This window comes from Protopterus annectens, chromosome 16.part0, assembly GCF_019279795.1.
Source record: "Protopterus annectens isolate FY-2018-M chromosome 16.part0, PAN1.0, whole genome shotgun sequence".
In the NCBI taxonomy this organism is placed as follows: Eukaryota; Metazoa; Chordata; order Ceratodontiformes; family Protopteridae; genus Protopterus; species Protopterus annectens.
In genome coordinates this window covers 500,465,047-500,485,695 of record NC_056750.1, presented here as the reverse complement: position 1 = coordinate 500,485,695, position 20,649 = coordinate 500,465,047, and the positions used below count along the sequence as shown (strand labels likewise).

Sequence of the window (20,649 nt, the reverse complement as noted above, 5' to 3'; positions counted from 1 at the left end):
GTGAATGCGAGGTACGCATTAGAGATCGAATCTCCTGAGTGACCCATCTATGTAGTTACCTCTGATCTTTAGAAGAGCAGATATGTGCTATGTTTGGGAACAGTTCTTTCTTTCAGACAATTTATAAATACTGCCAGGACATCAGATACATATGCAGCTCGGAATTTTCTGTCTGAGGACTGCACGCACTAAAATATGACTGTCACTTGAATTTCAGACTTCATGTACTTAAAAAAAAATAAAATGAATGGAAGCGCAAAACGTCTTATTCTATCATTTGTTCTAAGTATGTAAGAACAATATTTAAAATCTGTCCCTGATTTTGGTCCATTCTCCCGGGTCTATATTAGAAGAACGAAAGATCAAAATCATGAACGTTCTAAAGAGCAAAAATGCCGGAGCTCGAACTCCTTATTGTGGGGGGCTGCGCCCCACACCCCCATCTGAGATCACACTGCAGTGAGGAAGGGGCAAATATTCCTATCTTCACTGTACTCCGATCTCACAAAAAGCACTTCAAGGTCTGGCATTTTTGCTCTTTAGAGCGTTCGCGATTTTGATCTTTCTTTCTTCTAATATAGACCCCATTCTCCCTATTATTTTTTGGGGTTTGCCATGATTTATGAGGCAACCGGTTTGAAAGCTCTGTAGATACATCTGTGGCAGTGTAACAGAGAGACACTGTCTGCTGAATCTATCTGTTAATTGTTTCAGTAAGTATTTATTTATTAGAGCAATTGGGGCTGGGTTTGGGACTGTTGTGAATTAAAGCAGGAAATGAAGATGTATTATGGTACAATTTCTTTGTGACTACACATTGGAGGTTGTCACACAAAAGGGGGGCATGGTATTCTGTGTGCAAAAGTAAAAGATAGCGATATAGCTTTGGTGCGGGTGGGAAAGTTTACCATGTGTATGACAGCAGCAATTTGGAAGACTTTGCTGTGACTATTTTTTTACCTTCCTCTTTTGTTACCTGGCTGTGTTTCCTATCAGCATATTCTTATTCAACAGTGAATAAAATTGAAGACAGTATTGGCCACAGCAATGTGCACAAGAAGTAGCAATAATTTTTTGGAGGGGGGAAGCTGCGGGTTATCTGTATAACCAACTGACCAACAACCTGGCTTCTCAGGAGAAAGGTTTCTGTGTGTGTGTGTGTGTGTGTGTGTGTGTGTGTGTGTGTGTGTGTGTGTGTGTGTGTGTGTGTGTTCTTGTGTCTATGTAGTTTTGCATATGTGTGTGTGTTTCTGTGTGTCTATACGTCTGTGCTTGGAGAGTTGCAATGCATATTTGTGTATTACACCAAACTCCTGAAATACATTACTGTGCCAGTTGCTTAAATATTTATTTATCCATTTTAATTGTGAACACAATTAGACATCTGAGGTGTATCCATTCCATATACTGATAGGAAGTGTTAAGCATGACAGCAGTCTGTTGATGAAAATGAGTGACTTCTCCTGTCATTTGATCATAGTTAAACAGACATAGCCAGTGTTAGGTACGCATGAAATGTGAGACTGCAGGGGAGACCCTTTTTATCGATTTTGTCCTTCATTCCCAGAGAGACATGTTATCCTAATCAGGGTCTCTGTATGATTTAGAATGGTCACAGTATAACCCTTATTAAAATTAAAGTTGGTAACTGAAAGAATGAAAGGGAAGTAAGTGCTAGACTTTGGTCATCCAGATCATCTGATCTTAGTGCATACATGGGATGTTTTTCCTCTTACATGTAGTTTTATAAATATTGGCAAGATGAAAAATGTATCTGTGAATAGTAGTAACAGTACACACTGATTGACCACAGAAGTGATCATTCATTTTTTTAAAATTATTACAGTAATCAGGACTAGGGCTGCTGTTTGGGATAGCTGTGAGGTGCAGCAGTAAGTCTAACTACATTACTCTGACCATTATTTTTTTACTTTCTTGGTGATCACATCTTGGAGGTGATCACTGAAAAGGATGAAGAAGTAATCTCTGTGTGTGAAAGCAAAAAGCAGTAAAATGATCATTGATGTGGGTTGCCATGGGTGGGAGAAGTCCATATGTGTATAATAGCAGGTTGTAATGCATTATTGTGGCCATTCCTTCACCTTCATAAGTTTACATCGGTGGTACACAAAGGAGGCTGTCTTTTTTGAGGAGGCAGGCTATGTGCAAAAGCACAGGGCATTCATACGAACACTGTTGAAAGATTATTAATAAGGCTTGTTAGGTCGGTCGCAGTGATGCAACAGCATTGTCACCTTACAGCAAGAGGATCTTCGGTTCGATTCTTGGCTGCAGGACCTTCTCTGCGGAGTCTGCATGTCTTTCCTGAGGTCGAGTGAGTTTTAAAGGCATGCAGTAGGTGCATGTGTGTGTGTCTTCTAGGTTACAAGCTCCTGCTCAGATAAGTGGTTTTGATTTACTTATTACATATAAATCCCCTTAAAGTGTGTGTGTTTAGGTTCCTTAGTATTAAAAATCCTATATTTAATTATTTTTTGTGGTAATTTGTGTTCTCCTCCCCTCCCTTCGCTGGTTCGTAGTGTGTGAGTGTGCTCTTATAAGTTGGGGCCTTACGTGTGAGTGTGTTTTTTTTTTTTGTAGTCAAAAAAAAAAAAAAAATGTCTGAGGCCCCAAAGTTGATTTTCTCCAAGTGCACCGAGTGTGGCCATAAGCTCTCACCGGCGGATGGACACACTCGGTGTGTCCGGTGCCTTGGGGTTGAACACTTATCTTCTGGTTGCGTGATTTGTGCTGCGTTCAACCCCAGGGCACTGAAGGACTGGAGGTCGAAGCGGATCCTGGTGGAACTTTTGCCCCCAGATTCGGCTTCAGCCTCCGGTACTTCTGTGGCCTCCTCCCAGGCCTTGGTGGCGGCCACTCCTGCCTCTCTCCCCCCGGCCGGGACTCAAACTCCCGCTTCTGTGCTGGAGGAGGGGGAGGCCAGGAAGGAAAAGAAGAGGGAGAAGCACCACAAGTGGAGGGCCGAGGCCTCTGCGTCGGCCCCCCCCAGCTAAGCGGGCTTCTCCCTCTAGGTCTTCCAGGTCTAGGTCTCCTCCTTCTCGGACCCGGTCTCCATGCTTTTCACCGGGTCAGAAGGAGGGGGAGACCTGATCTCCATCGAGGTCATCGAGGCGGCACTCCCGGCCTGCCTCGGTGGTCTCGTCGAGATCAAGACGCAGTCTGTTGGAAGCCGATTTGGACCGTGTGATGAGAAGGTTCATCCAGGCCCAAATGCAGATGGGAGTGCTCTTGCCTCCCCCCCCCTCTGGGGGGAGCTCAACACCCTATTTTGCCCCGATAGCTCCTTCTCCGACCCGCTTCCTGGGTTCGGGGCGTTCGGAGCCGGGCAGCGTTGGAGCCAGGGTCGGGTCGGCGCCGACAGTATCGGGTACTTCGGCGCCGACTCTCCCCTCGAGCTTGCTGGATCCATCCTTGTTGGATCTGAGCTCTCGGAGCCGTGCTCTGAGCTTCGGATCCGGGGGCTTTAGTGTGCCTTCGGCTCCGTCCAGGTCGGAGCACACTGGCCTCTCGGATCCGTTGGTCTCGGCGCCGGCTCCGATCCGCCCTTCGGATCCGGGCGAGGGTCAGCTCTCGGATCCCACTTAGAGCGGCTCTCCCTCGGCATTCAAGGTGGTGGAGAGGGCACTGTTGAGGGCATCCAGGCCGCTGCTCCCTGCTACGGCTCCATCCCGCACTCCCTCTCGTTTGGGTCAGGCTTCCGTCACTCTGCCTCAGGGACAGCCTGCTTTGACGTCTCAGGTCGTTCCACTGGAACAGGATGTTGCTGGTGAGTCCTCCTCGGACAGCCCCCCTGAGGATGTTCCTCACAAGCAGAAGTGTAAGAGGAGGCACGTGGACTCCCCCGAGTCCTTAACAGAAGATATGGATTTGGATGATGGAGAAGGCTCCCCAAGATCACCCCCCGAGGATGTCTCCTTCGGAGACATCATGGAAATGCTTAGGATCGGGGGGGGTGGTCTGCCCCCAAGGCTTCCTCTGACGAATCCGTGTTCCTGGAGGCGTTCGAAGCAGGCCCGTCTATCTCTTGGGTGTCCCCTCCGGCCGACCCCCTGGTGGACCTGATTACCACCAGGGCGTGAAAGGAGCCAGACACTGTGGAGCCAGTTCCCAAACACCCCGATAGGATTCTGAGCCCCCCTTCGGAGAAGTCCCACTGGAGCAAGGGTCCCCCCCGTAGATGCCATGTTGGTGGCGGCAGCCACCAAGAGGGAATTAGCTCAGGAGAGCCCCTCTGTGCATCCACCGAGCAAAGAGTCCCACTTGATGGATCGCATAGGGAAGCGGGTCTTTAGTTCAGCGACCTTCTCAGTAAGGTCCCTTAACTACATGTCATTAGGATGCAGCGAGACCTTATCAAAGAGTACGCTGCTTCCCCCCCGGAGTCCATGTCGGCGGAAGACAAGCAGTTGTATTCCACTTGCATGGCCACTCTAAGATCAATATCGAATACCTCTATGCGGCTTTTATCCTATGCCACAGAGGGAGCCGCTAGAGCCAGCGGAGCAGGCCTAGTCATGAGATGTCAGGCCTGGCTCCGACACTGTGACTTCGCGGAACCCTTCAAGGCATCATTTGCGAATGCCCCTTTTGATGGTTCTGCCTTATTTGGCGAGACCGTTCGCGAGACTTTAGTCCAGAGCGAAAAGGTCGGGAAGATGCTGTCTGCCGTCGGAGTCCGCTTCTCTGCTCCCCAGAGGTCCTTCTCCAAGAACCAAAAGGGACAGAAGAAGATGTGGTTCTGGAAATCGCAGCATTCCCAACCTGCTCCGGACAACCAGTCCTTCCGTGGCAAAGGAGGACAGGGAGGACGCCTCCCTAGAGGCAGAGGGGGCCCGAAAAATTTTGGGTCTAGAGAATCCTTCTCTGATCGGCCCACACAGCAACCCTGAGGGGTGGCCCGACTGCTCCACTCTGGAGGCAGTCGGGGGGCGTTTCAGGAGGCACCTGGCAGATTGGAAGTCCATCACAATGGATCGCTGGGTGCTTCGCATCATATCCAGAGGTTACCACATTCCCCTGTATCACGTCCCCAAAATCAGGAACCTCCCCGATGTACCACCCGATCAGAGGGAGGTAGCAGCTGCAGAGATTCGGCAGCTCCTAGAAAAAAGAGCCATCCAACCCGTCCCCCCAGGCCAGTTCGGATTAGGGTTTTACTCCAGGTTCTTTTTGGTGCCAAAAAAGATGGGGGACTTAAGGCCAATTCTCGACCTTTCTTCTTTGAACCTGTTAGTAACCAAACAAAAATTCCGGATGGTCACCCTTCAATCCATCCTCCCCCTTCTGCGGGAGAATGACTGGATGTGCTCAATAGACCTCAATGATGCGTACTACCACATTCGGATGGACAGACGATCCAGGAGGTTTCTCCGCTTCTGGCTGGGAGCCAGTCACTACCAGTTCAGGGTCCTTCCCTTTGGTCTCACCACAGCCCCAGGGTGTTTACCAAAGTATTAGCAGTGATAGCGGCCCACCTGAGACTCCAGGGAATACAGGTTTTTAAATACCTGGACAACTGGCTCCTGACCGCCCCAACAAGGCATCTACTCTGCTCAGCCAGGGACTACTTCCTTCAACTTGCCCCCTGGCTGGGCATCACTATCAACATGGACAAGTCCTCTCTTGCGCCGACCCAGGTGATAGAGTTCATAGGGGCCAAAGTAGACACGAGGTACCTTCTAGCATTCCTGACTGCAGAACGACTGCAAAGCCTGAGGCTTCATGTGCGGGCCATCCTCCAATTAGAAGCTCCACCGGCAGAGTTGGTCCTGAGGGCTCTAGGCTCCATGGCGGTGGCAATCACTCTTTTGCCGTTGGCTCGTCTCAACATGAGGGTCCTGCAGTGGACCCTTCAAGTCCAGTGGTCCTTTCTACACTACCCCCTAAGCCATCCTATTCCCCTCAACAGGGCTTGCAGGAGGGCTCTCTTGTGGTGGCTCCACTCCCCGGACCTCCATATGGGACATCCCTTCTCCACGCCTCTCCCCCTTGCCACAGTGACCACGGACGCCTCTCGCCTCGGGTGGGGGGGGCATTGCTCAGGCAGGACGGTCCAAGGCACGTGGAATGACACAGAGACCTCTTTGCATATCAATGTTCTGGAGATGAGAGCGGTGCTCTTGGTGTTGCAGGCACTTCACAACTTTCTTCCTGTAGGAACTATTGCGATACAGACGGACAACATGTCAGTTGTCTGGTACATCAACAAACAGGGGGGAAACCAGGTCCTATCCTCTCTGTCGAGAGGCCATGAGAGTGTGGAAATGGGCGATCTCCACCAACCGCTTTCTTATTGCAACGCACATTCCGGGACGGTCCAACATACTAGCGGACAGACTCAGCCGCACCATCCTTTCACCTTATGAGTGGTCTCTCAATTCCCAGGTAGCGAAGCTGATTTTTGCTGTGTGGAGGCAACCCTGTTGCGATCTCTTCGCCTCTCCCTCAAATACAAAATGCAACAGCTACTTCGCTCTAATTCCCCCCTTCGGGGAATCCCCGAGAGACGCACTGGTGCATGCTTGGCCTCCTGGTCTGCTTTATGCGTATCCTCCTCTACCCCTGATGCTGAAACTCATACAGAAAGCCAGTCTGTCGGGGAGCAGATTGATCCTCATTGCCCCATTCTGGCCTCGTTAAACGTGGTTCCCTTACCTGTGGTCTCACCTGGTGAATCCTCCTTGGATTCTGGATCCCCTACCGGATCTAATATCTCACCCACTAGGTCTCCCGACCCCGAATCTGGACAGCCTAAAGCTGACAGCTTGGCTGCTCCAGTTCCACTCCTAGTCAGGACTCCCGGTATCTCTTCCCCAGTTAAAGCCATACTAGTAGCGGCACACAAACCTTCCACTAGAAGGGTCTTTCGCAGTAAGTGGAAGCGTTTCTCCATCTGGGCGGAGCATCATAATTCAGATCCCTTCACAGCACCGTTGCCGACTGTGTTGGAGTTCCTTACAGGTCTTTTTCATCAGGGGGCTAGCTGCTCAACGGTCAAGGTTCAACTAGCAGCTATTTCTCATTACCATGTGGGACATGAATCAGGGCCTTTGATCACGGCAAAATTGTGCAAAACCTTTCTCAGGGGTACTTTCTTGCTCAGACCCCCTATCAAAGACATTGTACCCCCTTGGGATTTATCACTAGTCTTACAGGCCTTGACAGCTCCCCCTTTTGAACCTGCTGCTTCGGTTGATCTTAAGTACTTATCCTGGAAAACGGCGTTCCTGGTCGCTATTACTTCAGCGAAAAGAGTTTCCGAGCTTCAGGCCCTTTGTGCAAAACCCCCGTACTTGGCCTTCCACCAGGATAGAGTATACCTCAGGACCAGTCCCTCATTTCTTCCTAAGGTGGCCTCAGAGGCGAATATCAATCAATCTGTTAACCTGCCTGTCTTCTTTCCTAAGTATCAAAACAAAGGAGAATACAAATTGCATTTGTTAGATGTGCACAGACAACTGCACTTCTACATTCATCGGATGGCTATTCATAGACAATCTGACCAGTTGTTCATCTTCTTTGCCAAATTTAACTTAGGCAAATCTGTTTCTAAAGTCACTCTGTCGCGATGGATATCACAGTGCATTCTCTTGGCCTATGAAAGTTCTGGAAGGCCCACACCTCAGGCAGTACTTGCGCATTCTACTCGTTCTTTATCTACCTCTGTTGCCTTTAGGTCTAGAGTATCGTTGGATGATATTTGCTCTGCAGCTACTTGGTCCTCATCCCATACTTTTATCAACCATTATAAGCTGGATGTTATCTCCAGAGGGAGAGCATCCTTTGGCTCCAGTGCTCGAACATCCTTCCATGAAGGCCACCCAAGATCTAGGTAGCTGGGGACTCTGTCCCAAAGGTTGCTGACAAACGAAGTTCCTACTTCAGATTAAGAAGTTATGTACTCACCATAACGTTCCATCTGAGTAGGTATCTTCATTTGTCTGCAACCATCCCCCCCTCCTTCCCCCTGACCTTCGGATTTTAGTTCTAGATGTCCCTTCCTTAGTTCCTTCGGGACGTATCTAGCCTGTTAGCTGCTTATATATGGGCAAACTTGATCTGGGGTCAGTCAGGGTTAGCAGGGAGTTATGGGTAAGGGGAGGAGCTAGGAGCTTGGATCTATTAGCTGTGAAATAAGTTGCCGGCTTGGATCCGAGATCGGATCCGATACCCAAAGGTTGCAGACAAATGAAGATACCTACTCAGATGGAACGTTATGGTGAGTACATAACTTCTTCTTTTCTTCACTATCGGTAGCTTCTTGCACTTCCTCTATTATCACATTCTCTGCTCCTTCTATCACATTCTCATTTGTCCTTTCTCTATTATTCTTATCTAGTGATTTCTGACTTTCATATAGTCAGTCCTCACCTTTATCGTTTTTGTTTTCCATTGCTGTCTTCTTATTTTTCTTGCAATCCCTTGCCAAGTGTCCCTTTTCCCACATTTGAAGCACTCACCTCTTTTCTTTCTCCCTTCAAAGTCCTCTGATCGCTGATCAGATTGTTTGTTTCCCTGGGCATTCTTTTTGCCCTTTTGTCCGGACTGCACTAAATAAACTTCTCCATCTTCCACAGCAAATACTTGGGCTTTCTTTTTCTTTTTGTTATTAAAATGCCTTTCAGCATGTCTAGCATATTCAAGCAGTGATTGTAATCTGCTTGTACGATGGTCTACCATATGTTTAGTAATGAAACTACTTATGGGTGCAATACTGCCTTTCAAAAATGCATTCTTTAACTGCTGCTCATATGGGGAATCTTGTGTCTGGTCTTCAGGTACCTGCATTCCACAGTGATTGTTAAAACATTCTAATAATCTGGCAAAATATCTATCAACTGTTTCATTTTCTTGTTGGATGCATTGATTAATGCAAGTCCAGTCTGCCCTAGGCTTCCATTTCTCAGAAATTCGGTCTGTCAGACCTTTCACTCTGTTATCTAGTTCTGCGTTGCTATGTGGGAGGGGCCTAAGTGCAGTGTCATGGGGATTCCAGTTGCCACTGATCATGTGCCAATCTGGACCTACTATTTGTCTGACTACTTTTTCTACTTCCTCTCCGTTTAAGTGATAACTTAATCTCATGCCCTGTAAGTTTTCTAAGAACTTTCTAAAACTAACTTTTGGATGGGGAATTCCCTCTGTGGTTTTCCGGATGTCTTCCGGTGTCCACGGTCTGTATACTAAGAGAGTTGGGTCCTGCCCTTCTTGTCCTGCCTGAGGATTTGGTACTTCTATGAGTGGGCATATCTCTTCTTCACTCATAGCCCGTGAATTACCATTCATTTGATATAATTCAATATCCCCTTTTAAATTACGTGTTCGAGACCTAGTCTCGATAGGATCTCTAATAAACGGTAGTGGTTTTATAGGAATAACTGGATATCGTGGAGGTGGGCCAGTTTGTTCTTTTGCTTCATATTCCTGTAAGGGAGCTGGTAAGGGAACCGGAACCGGTGGGGGTGAAGGGGCCGATGCTATAACTAAGTTATTATCCTCTTTGTCTAGAAACATTGCTTTTGAATTTTTATTCTTTTGTTCTCTTCGGTTTGCTTCCTCAATCCACCTGTGTGCCTGAGGAACTCCTAATTTACACTGTTTTTTAACCCAACCTTTAGAATCGGTTTTTAGCTGTCTAATAAGTTTGATAAGAAAGGATCTTTCTAGTTTCCCATCAAATTCATATTTATTAACCCATTTAGTATAATATCTAATGTTGTCGGTGCGCTGTGATTGCATATATTTTGCGTCTTCAGTTAACGGTGGGCTTTGGGGTCTTTTCGATTTTGTGCATGTATTACCCATTTTGTTCTAACCTTTTAAATGTTACGTAACCCTTTTATTTTTAATGTGGTACCACCAAGTGTTTACAGTCCCTTCAGACTACCTGCCTACTTATCCTGTTTCCCTGATCTATGACAAGATAGCAATATTTCTGTCCCTGAATTTTAACAAAAATTCTCACAGAACAAATACAATCAAGTCCCTGATCTAAAACAGGAAAAAGTAGATTCACCCTACCTGAGCCTCAGCGATTGGTCACTCACTGTTCAAACGAAACCCGCCTTCATTCGTAGATCAGAAAAGTGGCTGGCCTCTTTTGCACGACAATTCAGTCGGCGGTCTTTCAATGAAGAAGATCTGATGTGGTATCTTCCCTGCACAGTTTCATGCCACCTGGCCCATCTGATCCCAGGCTAAACGAGGGTTTCTGGCTCCAAAGGACCAAAAAATGTCAAAGAAAATACTTCAAAAGACCAAAAGCATAAGGTTCAGTTCAGGTATCTTTATTCTTGCGCAAGGAGACAAAAAATGCAGTTACAGAGTTTGTCTGACTAAAATCAGGAAGTGTCACAATTATTATACCTTTCTTTCAAGGCATTGCCCACTACGGCTGACGTAGCAGACCACCAGTTCACAATTCTGTTACTTTACAGATGTTTCTCACATTTCTAGCTGACTCTTCAAAGTTTAAAAAAGATTTTTCAGTAAACAGGATGGCCTTGACGACCACCTGTCAATTATAACTTTCTTGCTATGTAATGTTACAAGTCTAGGTACTATGGCTAATTCAAGCACAATACAAGTACAGATTTCTGAAGCAGTTCATTGTTTATAGTATCTAACTTTCTTGCAGCTTGTGCACTTTTTCATTAGCATGAACAGAGCTTATTGTCCATAATGAATGGATCTACAGAAATTATTATTCACCATTTAATTTCCTGACCTAGCAGAAAATCACCTGCTTTCCCGTACATTTCCAAAGCATAAACATGTATTTTGCTGTGCTAGCAAACTAGGTCAGAGTGCATCTTGCAGAGTCAGAAAGCACAATTTCAGAAAAACATGTTTTCAGTTTCAAATAGAACTAATGCTGCATATAGAATAAAAACGTGTTAATCTTCCCTTATTTAAAATAAGCATTACACACATGTTATTACATATTTTTCTAACAGTTATCTTTCGAAAACGTAACAGGAACCCTATATATAGATATAAAATGATAAATAAAGCAGTAAAGCGAAAAGTTTATTCAAGCAACAGTCTGCCATACATACCGGTTTTGCCGCATGTCGTCATCAGTGTATGTCCCAATGCAACAGAACTAGATACTTAAATACATGGGTCCATTTAAAGGCCCACAAACCCCAAAAACCTCCTCACATAACTATATTAAACAGTAAAAAACTGCTGCACCTTAAAATACAAAAGTGCAAAAATACTAATTTACAAAACCTCCATACCAGGTGTGCCAAGAAAAACTTCCACTAAAATAAAGAGTATACAAATGAATATGAACAATATAATATATGTGAAAGAATGAAAAAATAAAACAAACATACTATATCCAAAATGATTATAAATACTAAAATATACCTGTACATACCCCCATTTTTACCAGTGGTCATTCAATCCAGACTTAAATAGAGCACCCAAATTAACTATCCACATACGTTCTTTTTCAGTCAGCTAATCATGTTTATGAGACATGTCTAAATGGTCACCTACAACCTTATCTATCCCCAAAAACACAAAATGGGCAGTATTGTGTTGTAGTACATGTTTATACAACGCACTACGAGTACGCTTACATTTAATATCACTAATGTATAATGCTATTCGCTGTTTAAGTGCACAAGATGTTTGTCCAATATAAAAGGAGCCACACTGGCACACTGCCATATATGTCATCCATTCACTAGTGCACTTGATCAAATGCCTTATATCATACACTTTAGAAGTATTAACTGAAGTGAATGATTTGGTCTTAGAAATCAACTTACAGTATTTACAATGTCCACAATAACTACTTCCCACTATTGTGTTCTTGCACCAATTCCTATCAAAATTATGACCTTTTTTATAGGAAGAAAAATGCTGTCCCACAGTCTTCCCCTTACAAAAACTGAAACTGCATTGTTCATCCAACATAGACGCAAACAATGTATCAGATTTTAATATGTGCTAGTATTTTGATATTGCTGACTGAATTTTAAGAGTGTTGTTTCCAAACGTAGTGATAAATCTGATTTTTCCCCACTAGTACTTATGTTGCTCCTGGTATCATTCAATAATTGCATCCTAGAACCCACCAAAGACTTTTGATATGCCTTTTGGATCACTGAATCTGAATATCCCCTATTAATGAACCTGGACTTAAGATATTGGCATGTTGGGTATGATCACTATCATCTGAACAAATCCGTCTAATTCTCTGAAACTGAGCTTTCAGAATATTATCAATAATGTGACCCGGGTGGCAACTATTGGCATGTAACAAAGAATTTTTTGAAAAAGGTATCCTATGCAAACTTGTTACCATTGTTCCATCATAGTTTTGGTAACAGTAACATCCAAAAATTCAACCGTAAACAAATCAATCTTACCACTAAATTGAATATCATATGTATTATTATTCAAATACCTGACAAATACTTGCCAACCCTCTAGGTCACCTGGCCAAACAACCCAACAATCGTCCAGGTATCTACGCCACATAACTAAGTGAGACATAAATGTATTAGCTTCACTATAAAAGTATTGTAACTCAAAATACCCCATAAAGAGGTCTGCATATATGGGGGCAAAAGTAGCCCCCATTGCTGTCCTTTAATCTGTAGACACCACTCATTCCCATATACAAAGGCATTATGCTTCAGTACCAACTCTAGTAATGTTAACAAAAATTCCACTTCATCGGAACTATATTTCCCAGAATATTGCATCCAATATTTGATAGCCGAAATACCTCCCGCATGGGGGATGCTCGTATATAATGCCTGTACATCAAGTGTGCCCAAATAAGCATCATTGGAAACTTGCAAGTCATTCATCAGTTGTAAAATTTGATTAGTGTCCTTAATTCTGGCCCTTATCAAAGGAAGCAAAGGTTTCAATTTAAACTCTAAATATTCCGAAAGAGGTTCAATGAGAGATCCTCTCCCTGCTATTGTGGGACACCCCGGGGGCTTAGTAATGGATTTATGTATCTTGGGGACCAAATAAAAGTACTGTGGTACTGGGAAATCAACTTTTAACTGAGTCATCAGCATGTCAGTAATAATACCTTGATTTTTTGCTTGTTGTAAATATATGTCAATTTCATGCTTAAAACCCCCAGTTGGATCCAGAGGGAGACGACAATAAGAGATACAATCGGATAAATGTCTATTAGCCTCCTGACTATATTCCTGTTTGTCCCAAACCACTATAGCTCCCTCCTTTATCTGCCCCAGTAATGACCAATTTGTCGTTTGTCAATGCATGCAAGGCTGACCTCTCATCTTTCATTAAATTATTAGAATAATGACGAAAAATATGTCCTTGATTGGCCTGTAACTCCTGCAGTACCAGTTGCTCAAAAATTTTTACTGATCCCTGTTAAGGGGGTTGAAATGTAGATTTCCTAAAGTGAAATGAACTGCTATCCATATCCATTGGTGTACCCTGTCCCTGTGCAAAAAATATTTAAGATTAAGAACTCTACAGAAATTTTAACTTCATTTTTTTGTCTCGCATTTTGATGTTGTAAAAGAAGGCACAAATCCCAATCCATTATTTAACAATTGCCGTTCAGCATCAGTAAAAGAATAATCAGTCAAATTCACTGCCAACTGGTTCTCATCATTCTCCCCTACATAGGATTCATGTCCATGTGCTATGTTTGAAGGCTGTTCAAAAACATTTGCTCCACTTCTTCGCTTCTTATACTTCCAACCTCCCCTTCTAAAGGGGCCCTAGGTCGCTTATAAACTGGAGAAGGAAAAATCCCTAATTCCCCTATTTCAGTCTCAGAGTCTGTATTTGAGTAACCTGAAGAAGCCTCCGAAGTGCTAGAAGCATTATTGGTTGTTCTGAAAATAGAGTTAACTATTTTTCGCTTAGGTCTATTAGAGCCTTTAGACTCAGTAAAACAAACCATCCTTTTATTTTTCTTCCAAGTATAAGCATTCTCTGTGTTGAAGTCATTTGCATCCCTCTGGTATTTTTTGGTCTTGTGGCCTTCTAACGCTTTAACATATTTATCAGTCTCAGACAAAAAAAAAGCATGTTTCTCAGCATAACCTGGCTGGGTGGAGAAAACATTAACACGCTCATAACATTCATTTGGTTTTGATAACAGTCCTGGTAGCTGCTGTTCATAATACTCAACCAACAGCAAAATAAAAAAAATGGAAGCTGTCTGTTGTATCTGATTCCATTTTCTCATAAAATTCACATCATCAGCCCCCACTCCAGGTTCTGCATACACCCGCAACCCCAGTGGTGCGATTTTTGCATGAGCATTCACCTTAGGCAATTTGCAGTGCCAAACATTTGAATGTACCTTCTTAGTAATGTCCATTAGCTGTTTAAACTGTTGTTGCATATCCGATTTCTCCACCCGAGCAGTAGGTTCCTAATCGCCTTATCAAAGTCAAAAGAAGTGAGATTATCTTTATCAGTAACCAAACTGTCCAAAAAAGTTTTAAAATCCAGCCCTGTTGCCATATTAATGCAGAAGTGCTAATATATATCCAAACACCAACTGCCAATAATCCACAATGTCAAAGGAATCACCAATAATAACATCAGCCCATCCGTAATGTATATACGAATCCACAGGCCTCAATAATGCATCAGCACTCGGGGCAACTCGTAAATAAATCAAAAACCTTGGTGCATGATATACAATGTGCTCGGAGTACCAAATACGCCACACAAACACCCCAGCACAAGTAAACCAAATTAAAATGAGAAATGAAGCAGTAAAGCGAAACGTTTATTCAAGCAACAGTCTGCCATACAGACCGGTTTCGCCACATGGCGTCATCAGTGTATGTCCCAATGCAACAGAACTAGATACTTAACAACATGGGCCCATTTAAAGGCCCACAAACCCCAAAAACCTGCTCACATAACTATATTAAACAGTAAAAAACTGCTGCACCTTAAAATATAAAAGTGCAAAAATACCAAAATACAAGACCTCCATACCAGGTGTGCAAAGTATTTATAATCATTTTGGATATAGTATGTTTGTTTTATTTTTTCATTCTGTCACACATATATATTGTTCATATTCATTTGTATACTCTTTATTTTAGTGGTAGTTTTTCTTTGCACACCTGGTATGGAGGTTTTGTATTTTGGTATTTTATTCTTTAATGGCGTGACAGTGATGAGTGCGGTTTTGCAGTCCAGAAGCAAATTTGGCAGTTTTATAATAACATGATTGTAGTTTATTGCTTAAGGATGTGTGAAGGTTGGTAAAGATGGGGGAACTTTAGAGGAGTGAGGGAAGTAGGAGGGAATGCACCAGTTTTATTCTTGTGGGCATATCCATATACAGTTTGTCTATATATTTTACTTAGTTTTGAGTGTGTTTTTTTGATTGTGTTAATGTGTTGTTCGAATGATAGTTTATCATCTGTAGTGATGCCCAGAAGTTTAGCTGTTTTCACTACTTCAATCCCTGTATTATTTAGGGAGTAGATTTTGAACTCTTGTGGTAGTGGTTTGCAAGGGAATATTTCTAGTTTGGATTTGTTGGGATTAAGTAGTAATTGAGCTTTGTTTAGCCATGTTTCTATGTTTGAGAAGGTGTTTTGTTTTATTTTGAGGAGATCTGGGAAATTGCTGGCTGAGGATATAACAGCAGAATTGTCAGCATACTGGATGAGGGAAATATGTAGGAAGACAGTATGGATATTATTTATAAATACATTACAAAGTAATGGTCCAAGAATGGAGCCCTGGGGGAATGCCTAATTTATTAACTAGATAATCAGATTAATTGTTCTGCCATCTGACAGATTGTTGTCTAACTTTCAGGTAGCTAGCAAACCAGGTAGTGGTATGTTCAGTACATCCTAATGTTTCTAATTGTTGGATTAGTTTGGTATGTGATACAGTGTCAAAAGCTATGGATAGATCTAATAAAACTACTGGTGTCAGTAGACCAGAGTCCAAAGCTTTGTTCAGGGTATTGGTGCAAGAAAGTAAGGCTGTAATGGTACTATGTGCGGGGTGGAAAACATGTTGGGTTTGGGCTAAGAGATCGTTGTCTGTGAGATGTTTTAATAGACTTTCGGCTTTTCCCGGTTAGGGGTCGCCACAGCGGAACTCCGGTCCGCTCATAATTGGCAGTGGATTTTTACGGTGCCAAGTTGCCAGCCCCAACACCCAGCCTTCAACGAAGGCACGCCTATTCCCGCTCGCACCTACCTGCATGTCTTTATCATCACTTGATCGCGGGGAGGACATGCAGACTCCACACAGAAGGCGCTCCAGCTGAGAATCGAACGGGAGAAACTCTTGCTGTGAGGCGACAACGCTAACCGCTGCACCACCGCGGCTACTGTGAGGTGTTTTAATAGTTGGGTATGTATACACTTTTCTAATATTTTAGATAATGGTGAGAGAATGGAAATGGGTTGGTAGTTGCTTAAATCGTTAGTATTCCCACCTTTAGGCAAAAAAGGGGTTATGATAGACTTCTTCCAAGTTTGAGGGAGTGTGGATTCAGAGATGGATCTGTTAATTAGAATAGTGATGGGATAGGCTAATGTAGTTGCAACAAGTTTCAGGTATTCAGAGGGGAGGTTATCGGCAGATAGGGAGCATGGTCTAAGTTTAGATAGAAGTTTGAATATTAGAGAGTTGGGTACCAGTTATAAGGAGAACTTTGGAATTTCTTGAGTATTGCTAGTTTTTTCTTTGTGAAGTGAGGGATGTAAGTTGGAATTGTCACCAGCAGAGCTTGAATTACTTATCAGGTTGTTAGGGGGATTGCTTGTTCATAAATATATATATATATATATATATATATATATATATATACATATATATATATATATATATACATATATATATATATATATATATATATATATATATATATATATATATATATATAAATATATATATATATATATATATATATATATATATGGGTTCACTTCAAAATCCTGAAAGCTCAAAATCCCGAAAGCTCAAAATACCGAAAACTCAAAATACCGAAAACTCATAATACTGAATCTCATAATACCGAAAAACATAAAGGACACCAACACTGATGTGTGATTGTGCGGATGTTCAGGTTAGGGCATGGGTCAGGTAAGTGTGCGATTGTGATGGTTGTTAGGGTTAGGGGCGGATGAAGTGAGTTAGGGTTAGGCGCGGTTGAGTGTGCGATAGTGACAGAATTTGGGGTTAAGGGCGGGTTAAGTGAGTTAGGTTTAGGGCATGGGTGAGGGGAGTGTGCGATAGTGACAGACATTAGGGTTAGAGTCTGAGTTAAGGTAAGTGGATAGATAGTAGTGTATGTGCAGTGTAGTGTAGCTGCAATACAGTCAGTGTTGGTGTCCTGTATGTTTTTCGGTATTATGAGATTCAGTATTATGAGTTTTCTGTATTTTGAGCTTTCAGGATTTTGTGTTCAGGATTTTGAGCTTTCGGGATTTTGAAGTGAACCCATATATATATATATATATATATATATATATATATATATATATATATATATATATATATATATATATATATACATATATATATATATATATATATATATATATATATATATATATATATATATATATATATATACGCACATGCACACACACACCATATGCTCATAGGAGAAGCTAATATTGTGGGTGTCTATGGGTTGGGGTTTGCACTTGCTTACTTAGCAATGCTGTAATTTGTATTTAAACATGAGGTGTTGTGGTATAGTTTACTGTAGCTGCATATAGTTTTGTAGTTTGACTTATTTAATGCTGGCTACCTAGACATTGTACAAAAGCTTGTCACAGTACAACATCAATGCAACTAAAAGCTAGTCTATGTCTGCCATTCCTAATTTACAGGGTTGCTTGTGAAGATTGTCATATATGCACAAGACGACATAATGTACCATTCAGAAATAGTATCTGAGTGTATTATTGGTGTGATGTCAGAGTAGCCTTGTGGTCATCAAGTTCAAGTTTGAAGGGGTCACCCAAATTAATAATACTAGTCCTGTCTTCATGATGCAGGAGAGTATACTGTGTGTGCATAGTGTTTAGCCTTTAAGGCCAGTTGTTTGCTTATATTTTCAATGTCACAGAACTCCGCGGGGGTGGGGGGAGACCTGTTTCTTTATACCAAACATTTTTAAAGCACCAGTAGGTAAGCAAACTGATCCAGCCAAATTTCTGGCTACAGCAGATTCTGCTTTGGATTTGGGGGTAAAACTGCATAGAGATCCATCTGGGCAATTTTGAAAGGTATTCACCAAACAGTAGGTAATTTAAGTGCTGTTGCCTTCACAGTAGATTCCTTCCTTCCATTTCCAGAGTCTCATGCTATACTATTTGTTCTTTGTTTTAGTATTAGTGCTAAGTTAGCATAAGAAATTATTTTTTAGCATAAGAAATTATTTGTTTGGTTTGTACCCACCCCTATTTAGCCCATGTTTAACATTGCAGCAGTGTAATGCATTAGTCTTTTACCTGGAAATGATTCAAAAGTCATGAAAAGATAGACTAGTGGCTGCATATTTTAAGTGGTGACCAAAACTTGCTTCATGTGTAGCCACCTCAACAGTGTGGTGTATTATCTGGTTGGTGGGAGAAAGTCTTAATGGCAGAAAAACAAAAAAAACATAATATGATAGGTATATATGCAGTATTTTCTGTGATTTTATTTTATTTTTAACTTAGCTTTAATCAGTATGTTTTGATATTCTGCATTTCATTAAAACAACTTCAAAATTTACACTTAAAGCTGACAACATAAGTATATATAATATGAAAATAAACATGTTAACATTTCAATTTTCAGACACTGGCATATGGAAGCTTACAACATAACAAAACAGAAGCTGGGTAACATAAAGGTATTTCTGCTCAACATCTTAACAAAAAATCTCCACTCTCTGCAAACACTCCTTGCCCTGGAAAGCATTGATATATGCATCATCACACAGACTTGATTCAAGAACATTGAGAGTTTCAGTGCCTAACAAACTTTTAGGCCCCCCCCACCATAGATGAAATCAGTAAAGGAGCTGCTGTCTCCATTGTTTGTGTCTTTCGGCTTTTCCTGGTTAGGGGTTGCCACAGCGGAACTCCGGTCCGCTAATGATTGGCAGTAGATTTTTTTACGTGCCGAGTTTGCCAGCCCTAATGCACAACCTTCAACGAAGGTACACCCATTCACGCATGTCTCCACACAGAAGACGCTCTAGCTGAGAATCGAACGGCACAACGTCTTGCTGTGAGGCGACAACGCTACCGCAGCACCACCACTGAGCTGGTGTCTCCATATTTGTAAAAAAAAAAAAAAAAAAACTTAATCTCCAGACTAGTTAAACAAGATAATCTGGAATACCTCTATAATATCAAACTTAGCATCAACAAGATCTCCATATTACATCATGGCTAACTGTTGGACTCCCCTGTATCCCATTCAGCTCATAACTTCTTCCTAACTTGTTTGGAGTCCCTAAAGATTAAGCTAAACACCATTCTTCTAGGGGACTTCAACTACCTCTACATTAACTGGGAGATGAGTGCTCAGAAATTTCTGGACTTTACCAGTACAAACTCTCTGGACAAGTTTGTCCTTAAACCAGCCAGAGGTAATAAAATTCTGGACTTGGTCCTCACCAATATGGAACAAATCTGCTCCCTATTAACTGTTACTCTCTCCCTGGTCAGATTGGACCACATATCTATCACATTCACCTTTAGACTGAAACATCCTTCAATACCTGGGTATTCAGAGACTATATCAAGAGTATTCTGAAACTGAATAATGACCTGGCTAAATTCAACATCCCCTTCCAACTCGATGATCCCACTGCTTGTGGAATCTTTTACCACCAAATCCTATGCACGTGTGAATAGCTGCATAAATGCATCTGTCCCCCTTCTAAAATACAATGCAAAATTCAAAAACTAAACCCTGTAGTGGAACCCAAATATAAACACGCTCTATAACAAAAACAAACAAAAAAAAAAACTCATTACACATAATCTGGAGGATACCTTTTTGTCTTCTTCTCTGGTTCCTGAATTCCAGCCTACCTACTCCTACGAAGCCAGACAAAGTACAGTTGTGTACACTTACCATAAATGTAGATGTTCGAGTGTATTCACTGTTGCAGTCCTCACATATGGGTTATCCGGCTCCCAGTAACCCTCAGTTGGCCCGAATACCAGAGTCCTTGGTATATGACGTTGGCTGCCGCCAGTTGTAAAACTGATGTCAGTACACCAAGTATAAAGGGAGACAGTCAATGCCATTTCCTCGTTTTTTCTTGCCTTAACTGTCAGGAGCCCCCAAGAGAGGGCTAACCCAGGAATGGTAGCACCCTGGACACGTCATACAAAAAATTTAAATCTATAGTCTGTGCCTTAAGAAGAAAGGGGGAATGGAGGGTGGGAAACCAGGACTGCAACAGTGGATACACTCGAACATCTACATTTATGGTTAAGTGTACACGTGTTTCACTGTTGCAGTCCTCACATATGGGTTGATTCCCAAAGCCCAGTAAGAAGACGAAGGGGGGAGGAAGGATCACAGATTAAGGGTTGGTAAGGAGGCCCTGCAAAATGGAAGAGGCAAAACCAGCCCTGGATTTAGAAAACAAAGGTAGAT

General features: G+C 42.6%; 1 protein-coding gene across 1 annotated transcript in view; it reads left to right on the top strand.

Moving 5' to 3' along the window:
• Nucleotides 1-20,649, top strand: part of ODF2 (outer dense fiber of sperm tails 2) — a 1,208,318-nt gene that overhangs the window by 1,155,081 nt on the left and 32,588 nt on the right. The gene's annotated exons all lie outside the window — the stretch shown is intronic.